This window comes from Micropterus salmoides, unplaced genomic scaffold (genome assembly GCF_014851395.1).
Source record: "Micropterus salmoides isolate LMB-PRFRI ecotype aquatic unplaced genomic scaffold, ASM1485139v1 Ms_hic_scaffold_15, whole genome shotgun sequence".
Classification (NCBI taxonomy): domain Eukaryota; kingdom Metazoa; phylum Chordata; class Actinopteri; order Centrarchiformes; family Centrarchidae; genus Micropterus; species Micropterus salmoides.
This window is the reverse complement of record NW_024040596.1, coordinates 22,411,102-22,432,183: the sequence shown is the minus strand read 5'-3', so window position 1 is coordinate 22,432,183 and position 21,082 is coordinate 22,411,102.

Genomic DNA, 21,082 nt, shown 5'->3' with positions numbered 1-21,082 from the left:
TAATCATATATCACCTCAACAACAGCAAACAGGGCGGCAGTGGCCACCCACCAAACTCATAAAAAAAAAAAATCCAACTACACTGAACAAAATTATAAACGCAATACTTGTTTTTGCCATCATTCATCATGAGCTGAACTCAAAGATCTAAGACTTTCTACATTTACACAAAAGGCCTATTTCTCTCAAATATTGTTCACAAATCTGTCAACATCTGTGTTAGTGAGCACTTCTCCTTTGCTGAGATAATCCATCCACCTCACAGGTGTGGCATATCAAGATGCTGATCAGACTGCACGGAATATTACACAGGTGTTCCTTAGGCTGGCCACAATAAAAGGCCTTTTCGAAAATGTGCAGTTTCACTGTATTGGGGGGAGTCGGGGGGGTCTGGATTATCTGGTGTGACCACCATTTGCACATCTCCTTTGCATAGAGTTGATCAGGTTGTTGATTGTGGCCTGTGGAATGTTGGCCCACTCTTCAATGGCTGTGTGAAGTTGTTGGATATTGGCAGGACCTGAAACACGCTGTTGTGTACGCCAATCCAGAGCATCCCAAACATGCTCAATTGGTGACATGTCTGGTGAGTATGCTGGCCACGCAAGAACTGGGATGTTTTCAGCTTCCAGGAATTGTGTACAGATCCTTGCAACATGATGGTTGTGGATGAATGGCACAACAATGGGCCTCAATATCTCTTCACGGTATCTCTGTGCATTCAAAATGCCATCAATAAAATGCACCTGTGTTCGTTGTCCATAACCACAACGTTGACATCAGCAAACCGCTCACCTAAACGTCGCCATACATGCTGTCTGCCATCTGCCTTGTACAATGAAAACCGGGATTCATCCGTGAAGAGAACACCTCTCCAAAGTGCCAGACGCCATCAAATGTGAGCATTTGCCTACTCAAGTCGGTTATGACGACGAACTGCAGTCAGGTCGAGACCCCGATGAGGAGGACGAGCATGCAGATGAGTTTCCCTGAGACGCTTCCTGACAGTTTGTGTAGAAATTCTTTGGTTATGCAAACCAATTGTTGTAGCAGCTGTCTCAGATGATCTTGGAGGTGAAGATGCTGGATGTGCAGGTCCTGGGCTGGTGTGGTTACACTTAGTCTGCAGTTGTGAGGCCAGTTGGATGCACTGCCAAATTCTGTGAAATGCCTTGGGAGAAGGTTTATGGTAGAGAAATGAACATTCAATTCACAGGCAACAGCTCTGTTGGACATTCTTGTAGTCATCATACCATTTCCACGCTCCTTCAAAACTTAAGACATCTGTGGCATTGTGCTGTGTAATGGAACTGCACATTTTCAAAAGGCCTTTTATTGTGGCCAGCCTAAGAAACACCTGTGCAATACCCATGCTGTCTGATCAGCATCTTGATATGCCAAACCTGTGAGGTGAATGGATTATCTCGGCAAAGGAGAAGTGCTCACTAACACAGATTGTGACAAATTTGTGAACACTATATGCGAGAAATAGGCCTTTTGTGTTCATAGAGTAAGTCTTAGATCTTTGGGTTCAGCTCATAATGAATGGGGGCAAAAACAAAAGTGTTGCATTTATAATTTTGTTCAGTATATTAGTGAAGTTTTGTCATCTTTAAATTTCTCGTGTGAAGCTCCAATTGTCATTTATGGCCATACCACCCTGAACACACCTGCTCTTGTCTACTTTTAGAAGCTAAGCAGGGTTGTTCCTGGTTAGTACTTTGATGGGAGACTGGCGTGCCGTAAGCTTTTTCCTGCTCATCTGTCCTCAGTAGAGGGTGCTGTTGTTTCTTCAAGGCCTCAAGAAAGCAGTGCCAGTGGCTAGTGGAAAAAGTTATGTTTGTTCTAACTGGATTCTGTTCCCTGTATTATACTTGTATTTAATTTATATTGGTAATTTTCAGCAATCACATTCATTAGGGGGTGGGAAAATGCCATTGTAGGCTATATGGAGAATGAAAACTGACTTGAGTATAAATAAATAAATAAATAATTATAGAAAAATGAATAAATAAATAAATGCTTAAATAAATGCAGAACTAAATGAATAAATATATAAATTAATGTTAAAATTAATATTGATATTAATGAATAAAAGTTGGTAATTAGTACATAAATTCATACACCTACATTAATTTGTTTGTATTTCTGTGTCTGTATGTTAATGAGGTTGGAGATCCTCAGAGCAGGATTGGTCCCCTAGGTGACCCAGACAGAAGCAAGCAATTCCTACCAAATCTTCGCTGTACATAATATACGTTGGCTATGCTAACATTCTGTGAGTCGGATGTTTGCAGACTATGTAATCTATGTAAACAGATATCTGTATCCACCACTGACATGCATAAACACTGTCAACAGCCAATCCGAATACCTGAAGCACTCTCTGTCACTTCCTGTCATCTGCTACTACTGTACAAATACAGTTGAACAAAAATGGAAAAACAGATGTCACTTTTCTTTACGTATGTCCTATTTAATTACCAACTTTTATGCCTTTATTTGTGCATGTAATTATTTATTTGAGCAGTTTTTTATTATTTTGTTTATTTACAGCATTTCAGTATTTGAATGCAGTTATTTGCATATCTAGTTAACATATTTTATGTAATGATTTCTTATTTTATTTTTGTACTTATACATACATTTATCTATTGATATATTTAAACAAATCTTTATCGGCAATTGTTAATAACCATTACTGCGCAGGGTCAACGCTGGGGCCATTTTATTAGGCCTACACTTACCGTGTGAGTACATTTTTTATACAGTCTATGGTGAGCATTCAAGTCATGGAATGGCGACAGGATTATACAGTGTGAGTACTTAAATCATGAGCTTTGGCTTTACATTTCCAATGATTTACTCATAGCATACAGTAGGAATTGGAATTAGACAGTATATCTACAATCATAGGCTATAGGACCAGTATGCCTAAAACAGGCAGGCTAACTACTGAAAAAACTCTCCAAAACAATACTGTAGGCTACTGCTCTGTGTAGACTCACTAAGCCATCATGTTCACACAGGCTCTTAAATGCAAACTGTCCGTACACTCTTTTAAGTGTGTGAGGGCTCTTTTTGTTCTGTAGGCCTACTTTTTAAATCAATATCATATCAATGAATTGTCCTAAATCCTAAAATCGCCTCCATTTTCCCAGTCAGCATCTTTCGTCTTTCTGACTGCAAAGGGAAGAGGATTGGAGCATTACCATGGCTTTTGAACTGATGGCTTGGGTTTGGATTGGTTTAAAACGAGCCCAGCTCAACAATGACCAACAATCTCTCCACCACAACATCTGGGACGACGATAACCTGTGTTTCCTCTAGTAGTAGTTCTGGATCAACAACAACAATCAGAGATTCTTCCACTCTGCTCCGACCACGACCAGTGTTGCCTCAACAATGACAACCAGGTCCACCTTGACTACCACAACCAGCTGTCCATCCACCACAAGCACTGGTCCGACCAATGTTGCCTCTACAGCTGCGATCAACTCTGGATCAGTAACATCAACAACCAGCTATCCCTCCATTACAAATTCTGGTCCGATGTAAACCTGAGTTGCCTCTACTGCCACAACCAGTGCTGGCTCAACAACGAGAAGTTGTCAGTCTTTGTTGCTCTGAGTCCTGCCAGAGTATATTGGTCTGTAATATATATATATATATATATACAATATACAGAGTACAATAAGGTCTGTACAAACTATTTAACCATATTTTTAAAAAATCCAAAAGTAAGCACTAGATGGCAGTCTAATATAAACGTTGAAGGATTACATTTGAACGTAACCATCCAAGGACATAAGACAACAGTGTGAATTTTGTGACTCTTCAGTAAGAACAGGAGGCAGAAGTACTGTGCTTTGGGTTAATAATAAAATTGTCTAGGTGCATTCACACTGTATTATGTACTATACCTTTTCACATGGCAAACATAAAGACCACAAGCTCCTGTTCATGAGGATCAAGTTAATCATCAAATTTGTCTGACCCTATCTTCTATATATTGCTATTTTCCTAAAAAGGACACAGACAGGAAAGAAATTCATAATCCCTCCAATTTGTCAATCCTCTTGTTTTGTTATTACCATATAGGCCAATAAAACAACTTTGCAATTTGCTTGGTTATTAGTCATTTCTTATCATTTAAGAGTAAATACAGTAGGGGAGAGAGTACCGTTTTTCAGAAAAACCTGATTTTAAAAGTTAATGTTTCAGACAGAGATATATTTTTGCTGTGGTCACTAACTCACAGGTGTGGTCTATCAATATCAGGTGGTATTTTGTACAAATGTAGAACGACTGCTGTATAGTTTCACTTTAAACATAAGTGGCACATTGTTACTTTTGACCCCGTCAGCTGGGACAAAAGTAACACAACAATACAAACTAGATTTTTTGTGTTACACTTGTATTTAATAAATAAACATGACTGTGACCTTGTTAATGTGTAACTGCAAACATCTTTTGTCCTTTATCTTAAAAAAAAAATTAAATTACATTTTTATTTTAAATATTTAAAACATTTAAACATAGCCCAAACTTGAATTGTTTAGAATATTTCATATTATATTAAGGATATATTATAAAATATAATATAAATATGCAAATGTGTGCACCTAAAACAAGGGGGAAATGGTTAGATGGAGATTGTTTATGAACCTGACATGATTAAAATATATTTTTTAAATTAATTTAAATTTGTTTTAGTAAGAATAGTATGAATGATCTGCATTTTGAGTGCTTTTTACTGACACCTATTGCACTGACCTCCTTAGGAGACAGGCCAAAATAAATATCAGCCGCTCTCTTAATATAAGCATGCACCTTCCTCTCCTAGTCCAAGGAGAAGACTTAATAATGTGATCTGTACCTGTGGTCTAGTCTTCTCCCCAATTATCTCCGCCCTCCTCCTGCATTATCTGAACAAAGCGCATGGCATGTGGCATGAGACTAATGTTTCTAATAGAGACACCTTCTCAAACATCTGGCTGAATCATACGTCTGTCTTTCTGACCCACGCTATTGGCATATTCTGTTGGTATAATATGACATAAACATGTTTTAATAAATGCTGCAACACAGAGAAAGTCACCACATTAGCAGCAAAGTGACCACAAGTGTTTCTTTTGTCCCGACAGGAACTCCTGACATGTAAACACGATTTATTTTTACACTGAAAAACTCACAGCTTGGACTGCAAATGCAGTCAGGGCTCTGAGAAAATCACCTTGTTTCGTCCCGTGTTACTTTTGCCCGGGTTTACCCCTACAACAATTTCCCATTTAACCAATCTTAACTTAATCATTCGGAAAATGAAAAGGCTACCAAAAACTAAAAATAAAACTAATTGTACATCTATTACAGGACACAAACTCTTGTCTCCCATACTTGAAGGACTCCACGTGAGGCTTTAAACTCTAATTTGTCTGATGTGAATGTTGTTCCTCTTCAGGGGTCAGTTTCACAAAGATAGACTTTGATTATGCTGTGACTGGTAATAGAATTCAGACATTTAATTTTATCCGTTTATTAATTAAATTAATTAAATTCTATTTCTAAGCTGTTGGACTACTTATGTATGAATCCTTGGTAAATTACTTTTTTCAAAAAGAACATTGCTTATGCTCAGCTTCCTTCACTCCATCACGAAATGTTTGGCTTCTGGGGGAATTCGAGAGTCACAAGGAAATTGTATTGAAAAAATTCATGGAAGAGTGCAATAATATAAAAAAACCTCTCTTAACATTAAATGTCAGCCCAGTACAGACCTGTTGCAGACCTGCGATTCTGAATGTAGCCGGGCTCAGAACTTGAGCTAATTGGTCAGGCTCAGGATAGTTTCCTTTAGATTTACAGATACATATTTTAAGCTTGGGTAGGACATTTAGTTTAGAAGCGTTTTTTGAAATTCTCTTTACATCATGACAGCAATCAATAAATCAAATGCTTTGACACAAAAATGAAAAAAGAACCTGGTGTCTGTGGCTGTCACAGGCATAGACTGTATTGAATTGGATGTAGTTACCGTGACGTCACCCATTGGTTTGTGGCCTACAGTTTTAAAGCCTCGAGTAAGGCATTTTGGCCATGCTGGTGAATATGCATCCATCAAACTAAGTAGCTAGTGCTAACTAGCTAGAGTGGTTAGCATGGTGCATCTGTTATTCACAATAACTGCGATATTAATTGCGGTTCTAATTTTGGCTAGTGAAAAACAGGCTTAAAACAAAATATCGGAATAAAACAGCCAAATCCTTTGTGTCTTTTTGTACAACCAAATGCTGAACAAGACATTTTTAGGCGACCAAAATGTTACAATCAGTTGAAAACACAAAGATCTTAGATGAAAACAGCATCCAAAACCAAGTTAATGGCTAGCTAAAAGCAGTGCCATTAAATAAGCCTTTTCAATTAAATGTACACAGTGCCAGGTCAGTGACAGTCACAGTGGTAGCGACTTGTCAATCACATTTGAAGAAGACTTGAAACTAACAATTGAGACCATAAAATCATTAGGAAAGTGTTTGCTGACATAATAAATCAAGTGAGAAGCAGAATCATACTGTCAGAGACTCCAATGCAGTCTGACTTCTTTTTGCAACCAGCGAAGCCTCTGTTGGCCATTACAAAAAAATACAGGTTTAAGGCAATTCCACGCTGACTTCACTTTTCAGACCTGGAGGTTCCTGCTTGGTCGCAGGACTGCAATAAGCAGGGCCAATCATTTTATTTTGCCAACCAGCCTATGTGTTTTGGGAGAGTGGATTTTTTTTGGTTAGATACTTTCAAAATCTTGCTGTCTCTTGCTAGTTCTCCAACATTGCCTAATACAGCTTTAATTGTATTCATTAGTGAATACGGTGTGAAAGGACAAACAAATAAAATTTTAAAAAGTTGCACACATTGTAATGGGACAAGTCAGCCTGCTGTTGCGCAAATTGATGTGAAGAGAGAGAGCAAACCAGTGGCAGATGGTCTAAAAAGCAATATCGCAGTAAATGGAAAAACCTGAATGTTAAGTCTCGGGAAAATAGTACCTGTCAGAGTAGTAAACAGTGAGTTGTCATCTTTGAGTAATTCTCAACAGGCCGTTAAAAATATAATTTAACTAAATTAATTTGCTTGTTACCACATACTTAAACACATCCTACCTGGTGTCACTTAAAATTCAAGCACAAGAATAATGAACATATGCCCAGAGAGCTAATTTTTGCCTGGGGTTAACAACCCCCTAGGGATAACAGCTATTCTTGGGAGGATATGAAATTCAGTGTGCAGACTTTATCTCTTTTTCCACTGTATGAGTTCAGTCTCATTTCTTTTATCATATAACTCAGTAAGTTTCTAGTCGCACAGCCCCACCTCAATGTAACCAGGGATTAAATCCTTGATCAAGCACAGAATAAATTATTAATTCATTTTACCAATGTGTCTTAAAAAGTTTTGGAATGTTAATTTTCTTAACAGAACACGTCATTTTTTCTGTTCCCATGAGCTGTGCTGTTTGGAGGGGGCATTCCCTGCTGCCCTCAAGCCCTCTCCAGCAGGCCAGCAGAGCTAGACAAACAAGACCCGGGGTCCAGTCAATTTGTCTGGACAAATGTGGGGATTTGGGGCCACAGCAAGCTATGCAGTGATGAGTGCTAATTGTTTGTATGCCAAGCAACTCCCCTCAATCCCCTTGTCTCTTAAGTCACTCTATTAAGTAACTTGAACCTGACACATCAGACCAGGGAATGTGGAATTCAAGTTATTTTTCCCCCTCATTTCCAATTAAATTCTGTCTTTTGAATGATCAGTCCATTGTCCATGAATAAAATGTAATAAAATGTGATTTTTCAATGTATGCTTTGGTCACTCTTCTCATTATTTCGCTTTCATGCTCTCAGTTCTGTGGAACAAGAGTGAAAACGGGGTCACATTAGGAGGATGGATGACGAGCAGATGGGTATGGGAAGACGTGGTCCCCTTATAACTTCACCCCCTGGTCAACAATAAGCTGAGGCCGTACTGCATGAGAACATGTGGCTGAGACAATCTGAGAAAGCGGCTTGAGCCAGGCATCACCTCAGGACCCTCCACCAGTCCAATGAGGTCTCCCCCTGCGCTCTCCTGGCATGCTGATCAGAGGATTAAGCATTGAGTCAAGAGCACGCTAGAGAAAGGGAAAGGCATGCAGGGAAGATGAGGTACATGCCGGTTTCACAAACACACACACACACACACACACACACACACACACAAAAAGGCGAGCAGATGTGTATCATGAGTACTACACACTTGCCTGCACCATTGGCAGCTTGTCAGTAGAGGGTACCCCAGTGTCGCCACTCAACGTTTGCACAGAAGAAAAATTATTTAACAAATAGCACAAATATATTTTCCTCCTTATATAGTATTGATTTTAATGAATGGGGAAAGAAAGTTCACTTTTCATTTTCCCATCTTTTCCCTTAAAGGGAAACTAAGTTCTCAGCAGCCGTTAAAAACACAACTGAAGACATCAAGTAATAATGTAATTCGGGTAGACTGTTTACACATAAACACAAGCAAGCATCACATCTACACTGACTGCAGACTGAAAGGAAGAGGCAGAGTCGTTAAAAAATGCTCCAACAAATTACAGCCAATTCAGGCCTCTTGTGTTTTGTGTTTGTGGTTCTGCCCGCCAAACAGGAGGCAGGTGGTCAGTTCTGCCTTAACATGAAGCCAAGAAAGTGTGGCCTCTTCCTGGGTATACCCAAGCAGTGACCCTTCGTCTGATCATACTCGCTCCTGAAACACGTACACACACACACACTCTCTGTCTCTCTCTCTCTCTCTCTCTCTCTCTCGCTCTCTCTCTCTCTCTCTCACACACACACACACTGGATACTCAGAAAGGGGTGGCTGGTTCTTCTAGTGCTGGATGTAGGGGACAATAACACATAAAACAGAGCATGTTCTGTTGACATTTGCATACTTTTGGCCCAGGAGGCAAGTCCACTTCCACATTAATGTGGGTAATTGTGTGCATTAAGCCAGCATGACCACACACAAAAAACATGTGGACTGGGGAAACTGAGCTTCTCTAAACTACCCATTTGTAGCTGTCAACCTTCACAGACGTGATAGAGATGTGATATTTTCAGTAAAAAAAATATGTAAATGCTTAGATTTTACTCTGATGAGGACATGCTGTTTATCAAAACATTAGTTGGTTTCCTTGATGAAAAGCTTTAGAACTGTGTTTCATTGCAATTGCTATTATTATGTCAGATATAATACAGGTTTATAATACTTTTGACTTTTAGCCCTTTTCCATTGCAGGAACAACCTGTAACTTGGGACCTCATGAGCCTTTGGTGCTACTTCCTTCATTATGTTTCCACTGTATTTTAACTAATAATTTGGATGTGGGTTATGCCATCACAAAGGTTACAGCTTGTCATTGTTATTTTCTGTTTAATATGTGAGTGAAGTAAGCAATTGCAGGATAGACAAGAATGGAAAAAGTGGCAGTTATGTTGTTATTGAGTTTCTTTTAAGTGTACATGAAAATGAAAGACATATTTACATTCCTGCTGAGGCCAGCACAAGACATTTGATGGCTCAAAATGGCATCACATCATCACCTTGTAGTTTTGCTCCACTGCATACATTGTAATCCTTTATTTTTCTGTTATTGTGTTCATCTTTTTAGTAGTTGCTGTGTAGTGCACTACGGCTGTGTGTATTATCTCCATTATCTCCATTTCTGTTGTGTTCTGTTCATGTTGAGAAATTTCCCTGACCACTGTTTGCAATTGTTGATACCTCTTTATTCAGATTACTCTGAATAGTCTCCTCTACCCAAACTCAATGAGGACCTAGACGTATGGGTTTTGTCCAACAAGTGTCCTCTTGTATCTTATATTTAAAGCTTTTGTTGTACTGCATCAGATGTTACAGTTGTTACTAGCAGCAGTCATCCTTGTTGTTGTGGTGTGATGACTCATCTGCTTGACCAATCATATGTGACAGCACTGCTTGCAAAGTACCTGAAACTTGCATCTAACATCACCGCTTTAGCAGGGCAGAGAGCAGTGGAAACAAAAGCAGACCCCGTGGCACTGGCTACATGTCTTGTTAAGTTCTTATATATAAGGACTATATTTGAGGTTGATAAAGTGATTTGATGAATGGTCTCAATGCAGTAGCTGAAGACTCACTCTTAGCTAACTTGCATTTATGTTTGTCTTATATAGTTAGTCAGTGGTCGATAAAAACTACATAGTGTGTCCAGCTATGTTAGATAAAAAAAAAAAGTGAATATGTTAACTGCTGAGAACAGTTTCTCGGCACTATCTAATTCAATTTATACAATCTATCTACTTAAACCCCAATCCTTAGCAGATGATGGTAGAAATGCACAATTTTTTTTGAGTGATATATAAGTATCTTCTTATAGTTTTTTTGTATCTCAGTGAGGCCATGTGGACAGGACCACATTTGACACATTTTCAGGTTTCTGTCCATTAATGTGGACATGGCCAAAGACATGTGAAAAGCGGTCCAGTGATTGTTCAGCACTGTGTGTGTCTGTTTGCATATACATGTGCATGTGCTTTGGGAGTGGCAGGTTGGGCACGGAAGCCACAATATGTGCTTTAATACAGACCAACAGCCACTCTGTCAAAAAGGAGGAGATGGAGCAATTAGCCCCGCGAGGAAAGCGAAAGAAAGAGGGAAGAACGAAGGGAATTGTGAATTTGACACATTAAATGGTGGCGGTCATTAGCATGTAGCTGTGTAGAGTTGGGCTGTATTCACTGGATCCTTGAATGCATATTGCTTTGCTACCACAGCCATACCCCCACCTCTCTTCTCAGTCTGTCCATCATCCCCACAGCCACCTTTCACTTGTAATCACCCTATTTGGCCTCCTATTTCATTCAGTTTCTACAGCTTTTCTGTCGCCTTCATCTTTTTATGCCGTCATGCTGACTGGAATAGAGGCCCTGGAATCCCGAAATCAAAACAAATTAAGTTGGATAATTAGAAGTAGGAACAAATGAAATGTCAGACACTAGTTGGTAGATTCAACACCGATAAAAGCATGAGCTTATTATTTCCTGTATTGGAACCAAATATAAAGTTGATTTTGTGTTTATAGATGACTGACCAATATATGTGGATGCAGTTCCTGCAGGGTTTCTAAGGACACATTAAAAACTCATTTTGACTTAAATTAGGCTTTCATTTTGTTGAAGACCTGACACAGCTTCTGTTGGAGCTGACTTTCACTCGTTTGTTGTCTCTGCTATATGAGCCTGGAAAAGAGCAAAGTAGCGGGCCCAGTGTGGTGCCTTTTCCTCCATTGTGCTGAGATCACCTCATGCCAGCTTTCCCCTGTCACATTAGCACACGTCAAGACACCAAGGAACACACAACCCACAAAGAAAGGAAGTTTGTCGTCGGGGTTTCACTCTTTCTACTCAGTTTTATGTTTTCTCAATGCAGAATGGTAATTTAGCAGGTTATTAAGAATTATTATTAATTAAAATCAAGACTGAATACAATGTGTATCATGAATTAACAAGGATGGGGATTTTGAACATAGTATTTGCAAATTAATGACTTAATGCTGACTCAGTCATTTTGTGTACAGCTTGTGTACATGCATGCGCATGGGATACGTGGTCACCCCTCCCACCCAATATTTCAACTTTCAACTTAAGGTTTATTGTCCCTGAGGGGAAAATTATCCTTCCTACACAGGTAGAACACACAGAGACATGGGCACACAGACTAGTGTACATAAAACAGGATATAATACAGGAAACATGAATACATCAAGTGACAACAAGAAACCCAGTGTTGCCAAAAACATAATCAGTCCCCATTAGTTATAGGGGAACTAACTAACCTGCTGAGTCATCACGAGTAACAGTTTGGTGGCCTGAGGGATTAAATCATCATTCACCCTGTTAGACCTGGCTTTTGTTTGTTTAAAACTCTTCCCGGTGGACAGAAGCTATTTGTAATGACTAGTTATCGAATGCCTCCAAAAGCTCAAAGAAAGCAAATTTTCTTCGCTCAATATTCCGCGATAAACTGATTCTGAAACACGCTGGATGTTCAGTGTATTCCTCCTGCGTCATGTTGGTGCTCATGTCAACCAGTACAGTGAATATACCAGCTCAGGAGCGCGTGCCAAAGATTTTGGTCCGTTCTGTATCCTGTGATTGCCATGCACAGATCTCTGATCTACACAATGCCTGCATGCCAGGTTGGTCCCCCCAATGTCTGACTGAAAATCTTTATAATAAGATGAAACAGACTTTGGATACACAGACAAACAGTAGGATCCATTCATTATTGCTTTTAGTATTTTTATGGCGTTAGTTTAAAATAAAAAGCATATTGAATATTGCCAGCGTCATCCTTTAAAGTGGTGAAAACCAAAGCCCATTCTCCTCTTTACACTCCTTTCCCATTTTTTTCTGGTAATCCCTCTCTTCCAGTGTGGCCTCCAGTCCCCTTTTTCTACTTGGCCTGCCTATCTCTCTCTCCCTCTCCCTCTCCCCTCTCCTCAGCGCCAGTTAGGGCCGTGCATCCCGAGCTGTCAGAGCAGCAACAATCCCAGTCCATTAGTATGGTAATGAGGCTGCGGGCCGACAGGTGGCCTGCTAGACAGCTCAATTAAACTGCTCATTAAAGAGGAAAGTTAACGAAGCTGCAGCCCGGTGCCAGTACGGCTTTAACACATAATGTGATGTCACAGGCAACAAATTGCTGGTGAGTAGGGGAGTGTGTCAGTCTGTGTGTGTGCAAGTGTGTGTGTGTGTGTGTGGTTGTGTGTGTGTGTGTTTCCCATTCTGTGTCTTTGTGTGCACATGAATAAATGTGTGTGAGTGCGTTCTGACGTATATAAGCAGTTAGTGTGTCTGTGTGTGGCCAGAGATTGAAATAACAGGTCAGAGAAAGTTAGATGGACGTTACTAATAAGGCAGAGATGATCAGAGAAGATGAGAGACAGGGAGGAGATGGGACGGGAAAAAAAATATGTCACTCAAACTTGGCCTTTTACTGTCCCATCAGGCTGCCAGCGGCCAAATTCTCTGCATCATTAACTGGACAAAAACATGGTAATACTTTAATTTCTATAAAAACAGACAAAAATACACAATGACACAAGTTACTGCACATTATTTAAATATTCACCATCTCTCAACTAGCTGTGTTAGGAAAATTCAACAAAACTAAAGCAGCTATTTGGAAGTCTAAACAAGTCATTACCCCACTATTGGTAAGATTCTTTAAAATCTATTGTAAAACTATAGATAAAGTAACCAGACTAGAACACTGTTTTTGGCTACTACGGTAGATTTATTAATAAATGATAGATATTGTGGGAAATATTGCCATGAAGTAGTCCTTCTAAATGATTAAACGGATGGCTACCTCAGTAGAAATGTTTTACAAATTTTACAGTTTTACAAATCTCTGTTGTCTTATGGTCTATTACATCCTCTCACACAAGCCTGTGACGTATGTTGTTGTTGTATTGCCAGAGCAATGTGACCTGGTTAGCAAAACCGAAAATTCATCTAGACCACAAAATTGTTGTTGTTGCTGGTAGAAGATGTTTAAAGTATTTTACAAGCAGTGTCTTTCAGGTTTTACCTTCAAGTGGTTAATACTCACTCTTCAAGTAATAGGTTCACGATCAAAGAGTTCTTGGTCATTGTAAATATTTCTCCTTTCCATACTGACTGTGAAGTAAGTAGTGAGCCTTGTCTTGGATTTGCATTTCATGTAGGTTTTTCTTTTATCTGGTGTTTTATCCCATTCAGTTACTAACTGGAGTATCCCTCGGTCACAGCTCTGACAGGAAACAAGAAAAAAATTTGGCTAATTTGGACTGCTGAGGTCTCATATGGGATTTAGACCTCACCTCATAAGTTGGATGGCCTGACATAATTCACAGCATATATCTGCCCACCATCAACCTGAGTAGAGGTAAACTAAAAACACCTGTGTGAGTGTACAGAATTTACCCAAAGAAGTTATTTAATGGGCCATTTGAGCTTTTGGAAAATTAATGAAATCATCCTTTCATTAGTTTGAATCAGGAACCGGACCTTTAGATGTGAACCTATGAACAATGACAAATGACACTATTTATCCATACTTCCGTCCGTCAACCCCTTATCCTGCGTACAGGGTCGCGGGGGGCTGGAGCCAATCCCAGCTGAAATCGGGCGAAAGGCGGGGTACACCCTGGACAGGTCGCCAGTCCATCGCAGGGACACACATAGACAGACAACCACTCACATCCACACCTAAGGACAATTTAGGGTCACCAATCAACCTAACCTGCATGTCTTTGGAGGGTGGGGGGAAGCTGGAGCACCCGGAAAGAACCCACGCGGACACGGGGAGAACATGCAAACTCCACACAGAAAGGCCCGGGGCAACCGGGGTTTAAACCCACGACCTGTGAGGCGACAGTGCTATCCACTGTATCACCGCGCGGCCCATGACACTATTTATAAGCAATCATTTTAACAAGCTTAAAGTAGGTTGCAGTAAGATTTAATGCAAACATTATGGGGTTATTTCACCCCAATAAAGGGTGCTTATCGACGTACATATGTCTCTTTAAGTAACTGAAAACATTAAACTTTTTGCTGCATTAAGTGCTTAAGAATAAATTACAAGATTTACAGAACGTGATTAGTGTTGATTCAGTTTTTTATTTTAATTTGATTAGTCTGGTTGGGATGTAGGTGGGGGGGCATTGAGTGCAACATGTTTTAATAGTCACACATTGTTTATTATGCATGAGAATAAAGATGTAACACGACATGGTAATCAGTTTGTAACCCTGACCAATTTAGACTGTAATCCGGGGGGCGTGCTCTCTCAAGTGTGAAAATGGGGCCATATGTGTCTTGCCCCTCTCTCTCTCTCTCTCTCTCTCTCTCTCTCTCTCTCTCTCTCTCGTGTTTCAATCTCTGCGTCTGTGACATGGGAGTTAATGGGGTAGGACTCCGGTCAACAAACGGGGTTATGTATGGGCACAAACAAGAACACAGTGAGAAAACAGACCCACCAGATTCGCTCAAAGCCGTCTGAAAGATGTCTGCCCTTATGAATATGCTAATCCTAGTTTACGATGAACAAAAAAATGCTCATTAATTAATCAGCAACAATAGCCTCTTTTAATGACCCACTAGCTGCCGTTGGAGACGGAGACTAGTGTATGTGTGCGTGAGAGAATAGAAAACAATATTAATCCAAACATTTTGGCAGTTCATTAAATATTTTATACTCACTGTTGGTGGGTAAAGTTTCATGAAACTGTAATATATTTTTTGCTTTTCCCCCTGTACGATAGCATGTGAAAACCAAACATAAAAACAACAAATGATATTGTGTTATTGGAAACACCAGTCTCATTCAAAAGATTGGAAGCTTCACTGATTACCATTTTGAACAAACATGATGACTATTGTCATTGTGACAGACAGTGATTGACAGGCAGAGACAGGCCAGCAGCCAAACACACAGTTAGAGGTGTGTTTTGTTTGAATAAGCTGTTTCACTGCATTGGGTATTAACCTACATAACACAGATCTCCTCAACTCAGAGATTATGTCAGCTGAACTGAATGGAAACAGACCATTTTGACCACAAGCACAAAACTAGACCAAACCCTCAAACATTTAACAATAACACAGAGGGCCTTACTTTCATGAGTCAGGCTGCAAAGCAGAAAGTGTATAGTCAAGTGTGCTGTGCCAAGCTCACTTTTTTGTATATTTGGTGCTAGAGGCATGTGATGTACCTCTATACTGGGATGGAAAGAGAAAAACATCATACATAATAGGAAGGTGTTAGCAACTGGGACCATTATGGCCAATCACACCCTCCCTGCCTTGATGTGAGGGAAAAAAGTTTGTAAAAAGTCTCTTGAAATGCTGAGTACAACAGATGAATAAGGTACGTCCTCCTGTAGAAAATGATTGTGTTGTGAGAAAGGAAAGGACTGTGAAAACAATCCCTTTTGTAAACAAGCTAAATATTATATCATCTAGAGAAATTTGCTAATCTGCCAATGAGATGATTAAACTAGCATAAAAATTAAACCACGACATAAGACTATCTGATCACTAGCTGAACTAGAGCTTGATATGACTGATTGAATTCCACTAAGTTTAGTTTAGTTAATACTTTGAAATAAGACATGAATTACACCCGATGGTGAGGCTTCACCAGGGGGACTAATTAGATGGATGGACTGTCAGAGCAACAAGTACATGTTACAAGTTTCAACTCATTGTTTTGGTTTTGCAGTTCTGGTTCATTTTCACTGATCTCATAGAGTTGTTTTGGGGCACATGCAGCTGTTTTACATTTTACTAATTTTACATTTTAGCTTTTGTTATATATGTCACATGGTCTAGAGCAACTAGGTTAAGTGTCAGCATCTGGACAGCATTAAGCAAGAACTGGGAAGTGCTGGGCTGACAATGGGAGATGCATTTATGTCAATATTTTTAAAATGAATTAGGCTGCTCACTTTAATAATCACAAGCTTTGCTGCTTATTACAGGAACATTTTCCCATGTTGTATGATGTATTGTTTAGTTTGTCTGTAAAGTGCCCTAATTCACACCATTTAACTTCTAAATTCTCCTTCGAAAAATAGTCCCAGACTTCATAATGTGTTTTACCCTAAGGTGAAGGGAAATTGGTTACAAACAGAGCAAGGACATTATGGGGACCATTTGACCACACCCTGCTCTGCTCCCACTGCCCTGCCACTTCATAACACCTCTCTTTTTACATCTGTCCTGCGTCCCTTCAGCAGCAGTGGATCATTGAGGTCCATGCAGTCAGCAGTCAGCAGCCCGCTGGTCTATTATGCCGCTAATTGGTGGCATGAGTGAGATGGCTACAATATCAAAAGGCAGGAAGCAAAGGTTGGAGGGACTGTGGGGGGTGGGGGAGGGATGAGGAGATGGAGAGAATGAAGGCAGGAAAGGAAAACTGAGAGACAGAGGGAGAAAGGGAGAGATTTGTTCTCATTAGAGGAGGGCGTGTCTATTCTTCACGTTAGAAGCAAATTAGGCTGACAGGGGAGTGACAAGTTTTGTGCATGTGTGTGGGTGTTTGAGTGTGCATGTCAGTCCAAGGGGTTCTGGTAACAAGTGTTGTGTACGAGCTGGACAATGGAGTTACCAGGTGTGGGTAGGAGGCTTCCTGATAAGCTGCTCTCATAATACTGGCTCTGTTGGTGGGAAACAGAAAATGGAACTGTGGGAAAGCAGAGGTGGAGAGGGGAAGATTAAAACAGAACCGGAAACAAGAGTTGGGTTGGGGAGTAACTATGAATTAAACAATACTTTTTCTTTAATTGATTGATTAGTATTGGCCATTTGTGGTCCTTTTTCCAAAACTGTCTCATCCCACTCCATTAAAGGGGCACTCCTTGAATTTTACACCTGAGGATCAATTTACTTGTCACGAGGAGTACCACTCACCTTGTGGAAACCCATTGATTTGTGGACTGCTGTTTTGAAGCCTCGAGTTTGGCCGTTAGGCCGCCGCCATATTGACTTTTTGCAATCAGCGGCACTGGAAGTGACAATATTTGTACGCGACGGTGGACTAGTTAGCTTGGTTAGCAAGGTGCATCCGTAATTCACTTTTACTGTGATTTTAACGGGGATGCTAATTTTTAGCTATGTAAAAACAGGCTTAAAACAAAACGCGCTTACCGGAAATATTAACAGCTGACTCTTAATAAGCTTTTTCAACGACGCTAGTTAAATTCACACAGAGTAGCGGATACGATTGGCCTCCAGCCTGATTGACAGGTCGCCATGGTAACAACTTGTCAATCACAAGGTAGTCCCGCCCTAAAGTACGTATATGCTGCCCTATCGTATTTTCCTCTAAATCGGACCATATTTTACTAAATGAACATCATGTTTTTTTAAAGAAGGTCTTGAAACTAATGATTGAGACCATAAACTCATTATGAAAGTGTTTACTGAGGTAATAAATCATCTGAGAAGTAGGGTCATTTTACCATTACTTCTAATGGAGCCAGACTTCTTTTTGCAACCAGAGGAGTCACCACCTGCTGCCCGCCCGTTCGATAGAATGCAGGTTTAAGTTATTTCTGGGTGGCCTCACTTTTCAGACCTGGAGTTTCCCACTTGGTGGAAACAAAAGAAATAATAACCCAGATTATGTCACAGTGATGTCATCAGGGCTCTCTCAGCTAGAGCCTGAGATTTTGCAGAATATCTGTGTTTCAACTGGAAAGGGTGTGGAGGAGGGTGGTGGATGATTAAAAATGATACTTGCATTATGGGAAGTGGAGGACCAAGCAATGTTTGGAGCTTGACTCATACTAAGGACTTAATGTCAGGATGTATCAGCCTCAGCCACATCAGTTTTGACTATTTTCTTAATCTGTCTCTTGTAAGGCTCTCTAACTTTATGGAAGTCAAATAAATTGCTGGAATACCACCCTAAAACAGTGGCATTGTTTCTGCTACACAGTATATGAAACTGTTAGTTGTTCAAATAAATAAACACACAACTGCCTGTAGTTTCAGCGGGACTTCCATTTAGAGCTATTGTTTACTGTAGCTGGTCTTTTTTTTAATGTCCTGGCAATCCATGCTGTGATTGGTCAGTTTATTGGTCAAGGCAGCTGTAAATTGTCTTACGGCTTCAGCTGCAAAATCTTGATTAACAGTTGAACTGGTACTGAGGATCTTGAGGAGGAGGATATAGGCTGGTGCATGATCAAAGTGGGCCAACATTGCATCTCTCGCCCACACTGTGTCCCAGTAATCCTGATGGCCAGTCCGACTATAATTTCTTGTCCTATTCGTTTGCTAATTTATGAAACTTTCTTACCTCAACTGAGTCAAACTTTTCTTGTCAGAGATTAACTCAATGTCAAATTAAATATTTTAATAGCCTGGTTTTCCAGCAGTTCATACCGGACTCGACATGGAACCCTCTGCTGTTTATGTGCGCAGCATTTCACTTGATGTTGCCCAATAAGAATTCTGAATCTCAACAAAAGAAACTGGTGTCTAAAAACTGTATTGTCAGGAAAGATTCAGAGAAGGTCACTGTGGCCGCAGGGAATAACATTTGTTGAGGGGCTACGGCCCAACTGAGGGGTCACAGTGGCCCTGGCGGTCATTAGAAAAGTCTCTCTCAGAAACACCATTTGGGCTAATGCTTTAACAACAATCAAAACAAGCGTCATCATTGTATGATTATCAGTTGTTGTGTTGTGGGAAGCACGACACTAACACCGTCGTACCCTCCCTCCCATCTAGCTTCGCTTTCCTTTACCCCAAGGGCAGGCTCATGTGTCCTGATCGTCCCCCTCTCCCCGTCACTTCCACTGACCCCCTGTTGTGGAGGGAGAGAGCAACATTACATCTTAATCTCACCCGCTTGATGGAGAATGCAGGTCCCTGAAAGGCAGCATTTTCTGGTTACATGAACCCATTGGGGGTGGATCAACCATATGCCAATTGACATGGCTGGGGCTGAATGGCCAACGTGGATTGTAACAGTGGTCCTTGGACAAAAAGCCCCCCGCAGGCTCCCACACCTCCACCACAACTGAACAGACGTTCTGGCTGCCGCTGACACAAGGCCAGACCCCGCCCCCCCCCCCCCCCCCCCCCCCCCCCCCCCCCCCCCCCTCCGCCACACACACACACACACACACACACACACACACACACAATATTGGCATCTGATGTTTATGTTTTTTGATATGATGCTGGGAACACAAGGATTGGACAAACTGAAAGTAACACCTCAGAACATTATGCAGTTCAGTAAAGCTTACACTTTATGTTGTTGTATTGGATTGTTTTATATTATAAGACCAAATACTCAGGATAGAAAAATTTCACAAATTACACTATTGACCTGAAAACTGTTGTTAGTCGTGCATTAACGACAATTATTATAACCTGGATGTGCTGAAAACTACTGATTGGCATGTATACCTGTTTTACATTTATCATATCCTGAATTAATTTAGATGTTTGTTTTTTTACTGCAGAATCTTGTTTTCAAATTATTCAATGTGATAGGAAAAATTAAATAATGATGTATGCCAACTCCTAAGGAGTAGGTGTCTGCTTTTATTTTTGATCCTGCAAATTTCCAAAATCTAATCAAATCAATTTATTCATGAAAATCAACACTATAGATCACACTTTTTTGACAAAGTTACAAAGTGCTTTACAAGGAAAAGAAAAAAACAAAGAAGTAAAAAGCAAGTGCAAAGTAAAAACAAGAAATTAAATCAAAAAGACAAAAATAATGTTAAAGGGAAATGAAAATGTAAAATGGCAAAACAAACATTTTTGTCACATTTGTTTATTTTTATTAACACATTTTTTTCATTACAACCAAGTTATCTCCTCTCAGAAGAGGGGGGATTCACTCAAAACAAGAATGTGAAATAAAATCTATCCAAGTGGAAAACAGACTCTTTATTATCTAACCACTCTGACATTTCGATTAATGCTTTACATTAAAATTGCATCCTGTGTGCATCCTTTAAAATCCCCTGTATTTATAAGGAAATCATTGAAAGTGTTGATCATGATTGATTGTATAATTCAATTGTAATCAGATTGCAGCAGACCCATCTCTGCGACAAACTAACAAAACAATCCTCGTCTTTTCTTCCCAAGTGATCCCACATGAGTGTGAGATGCCGAGCTTTAGTGAAAATGTGCCCTGATTGGAGAGGCAAGCTGGCCCTGCCACTCCACTGACTGTACCACTGGAGAGGCCAGTGCGTTCACCATATGGGACAAGGATGGTCAATAGGATTAAGTCGTGCACCTCTCCTTCTCCGTCTTCTCTCCACCACACATAATCAACCAGGGGATGAAGTCCTGGCCCACCAAGCCTCCGCTGAAGAATCCCGATCCCCTTTCCCCTACTTGGGAAGGGAAAGTGCGGCAGTGGGGGTCTTGTGGGTAGGGAGAAAGAGCAGGGGACCACCAGATGGATTAACATATTCAACAGAGGCAGAGAT